This window comes from Mus pahari, chromosome 2 (genome assembly GCF_900095145.1).
Source record: "Mus pahari chromosome 2, PAHARI_EIJ_v1.1, whole genome shotgun sequence".
Lineage (NCBI taxonomy): Eukaryota > Metazoa > Chordata > Mammalia > Rodentia > Muridae > Mus > Mus pahari.
The window spans coordinates 37,832,372-37,835,158 of record NC_034591.1 but is presented as its reverse complement, the minus strand read 5'-3'; positions in this window follow the sequence as shown (position 1 = coordinate 37,835,158).

The window sequence follows — 2,787 nt, the reverse complement described above, 5'->3', positions numbered from 1 at the left end:
GAAATCTGCCTGCCTCTGCCTCCCAAGTGCTGGGATTAAAGGCGTATGCCACCACTGCCTGGCGTCCCTAAGTTTCTAAGAGGGAGGTATGCGTGCCTTTAATAAGGCAAATTCAAGAAAATGGTTAGGGGTAGCAAATATGGAGTGCTCAAATTTCATACTGGCTCTACTAATAACGTTCTTAATGACTTAGAACCAGATACTTTTATTTATTCACCAATCTGTGTGTTTATCCACACCATGTTCCAGGAAACTGGAGGGACAAATAAAACTTTGTTCCTTTTGAAACATGCGACAAGGTCTGAAGGGCTGATGGAGCAGAAGTCAGGCTGTGGTGACACGTCCAACAGACACAGCCTGTGACACTATACCCGTCCCCCAAAGGGGAGTCAGCATGATCAAAAAGGCTCACAGTGGAAGGGACATCTTAGCCACTTGCACCCATATTTATGGTCCACCTTGCCCCATGCACCCATGTTTAGTGGTGTTCAGAGTTAAGAAAAATTTCTTCTGGAGGAGGTGGTGAGTTTTTGAAAAATAACTTTAAAAATTTGGTCTGTCACTTTGAAGGTGGGATGAGCTTGCTCTTGCAGGTTCGTTGATTTCATGGTATACTCACTACTCTAGCCATGTTGGGGGCGTGGAGGGAGGGAGGGAGGGAGAGAGAGAGAGAGAGAGAGAGAGAGAGAGAGAGAGAGAGAGAGCTGGAGTGCAGAAGTGTGGAGAGGTTGCTGTGTGCGAGTGTCCTTGTTCAGCTCTGTTAACACGGTGTGATTATTGTAGGGAGAAGCCCTGGGGAGAGACAGGGTGCAGGGATGACATCCTACATACACACAACGCTCACATATGCTCTCCCTCAGGAGTTTACATGAGTATTAATTACAGTGGCAACTGGTTTATTTTTCCTCTTTTTGCAGTAAAATACATACACCTAAATTATAACTGCCTTTAACTCTATAGTTCAGTAATGTTAGGTTCATTTTATTTTTATTGTTTTGTACAACCAATTTCCTGAGCTTTTCTCATCTCATGAAGATGAAACCTCGTAATGATAAATACCTCCCCATCCTCCTGTCTTTACAGCCTCGGGTAATCTCCATTCTATTTGTCTCTACGAACTGGAAGACTCTAGGCACAGGGGGAAAGCTAAATCCTATAGTAGCTGTCTGTTGGGGTTGGTTCATTTCACATACCTATGTTAAGCATGTAGCAATCGGAGGAGGACATTGGCTATTGTCCTCTCTTACACTCTACCTTACCTTGAAAGCTAGGAGCCTTCCGTAAACCTGAAACTCACTATTTCAACTAGGCTGGCCAGCCATTGAGCTCCTGCTTATTGGCCTTTCTCTGTTCCCCAAAACTGGTGCTGCAGGGAAGTGTGTCATGCTCAACTTTTCTGTGAGTCCTCGGGATTCAAACTCACCTCTTGCTTAAACAGCCTGTGCACTGTGCTATCTCCAGAAGAGATCCTTCTTTCTATTTTTTTGAACACACCCTTTTGTGTTCTGGTTTGTTTGCTTGTTTGAGGATGGACTGCTATAGTTTTAATCTGAAATGATACTCAGGGTCTCATCTCTTGAATTCTAAGTTCCAAGTTAGCTGTTTTACTTTGAAGGCTGTGGAATGTTAAAGAGACAGGGACCGACTGGTCAAAGTGCACCACTTCGGTGGGATCTTCGAAGATCCATCCTACCTCTGCTTCCAACGTGTGCTCTCCACTTCCTGCTTTGTGGTGAAGTGGGGATTCTCAGATATAGCCTCTGCCACCACAGACTCTCCTGTCTTCCCCACCTTACTGGACTGAAGTTCCCCAAAATTGTGAGCCAAAATTTACCTTTAGGATGTTTCTGGTAGCCATCTTGGTCACAGTGACACAAAAACAAGTAATCCACAGTCAGAAGAAATTGGCCATAATACATGATAACCATTTTAAAGTTTTAGAAGAATTACCTTATTGTTTCCTATAATATCCACATTTTTGGTTTGTTTTTTGCTTTTTTGTTTGTTTGGTTTTTTTTTCAACCCTACCAATAGTACATGTAAGTTTGGGTTTTTCTACATCATTACTAATATTTGTGACTTTGTTATTTTTAAAAATAATAACTACCATAATGTATTCAAGATAGTGCATCTGAAGTATTTTAAGTAGATAAGTAACTCAATGAAGTATTTATTCTTAGGAAGATCACGGAGACTGTAGTGTAGAGAAGAAGACAAGATGGCCACCTGAGCCTGCAGTGATGTTGGCCTGGGCCTGATCAAGTTTCTGGGCAGGAGGAGTGGCAAAGATTTTCATCTCCGAGGTGGAAGGGAGTGCATGGAGGGGAAAGGGAAGGTTAGAGAAGGAAGGTCAGGAAGAAGGAAGCTGCAAGAGCAAGATGAGCTCCAGGTGATGCATGGGTAGAGAGCAGTAGGAGCTTCAGGAAGATGGGCTGGGGGAAAGCATATGTGCTCAGGAGCCAAGAGCATTGACTAGAGTAGAGATAACCAGCCTACCTGGGCCAGATAGGGAAACAAGATGTGCCATGGGAATGGTCCCAATACAAAGCCTTTGGATTTAAAGTAGCTGGCACTATTTCATCCAAGCAGACAGCTCAGCGGGCATCACCTGCACACCACAAAATCATTCATATAATTTACAGAAGAAAAAGATTGGTAATTTGTATCTATTCTATTTCAACTTTTAATGAGAACATGCTTGGGAGTGTTCAAACAGGACTCTTCTCTAGTCCCTCCCTCCCTCCCTTCCTTCCTTCCTTCCTTCCTTCCTTCCTTCCTTCCTTCCTT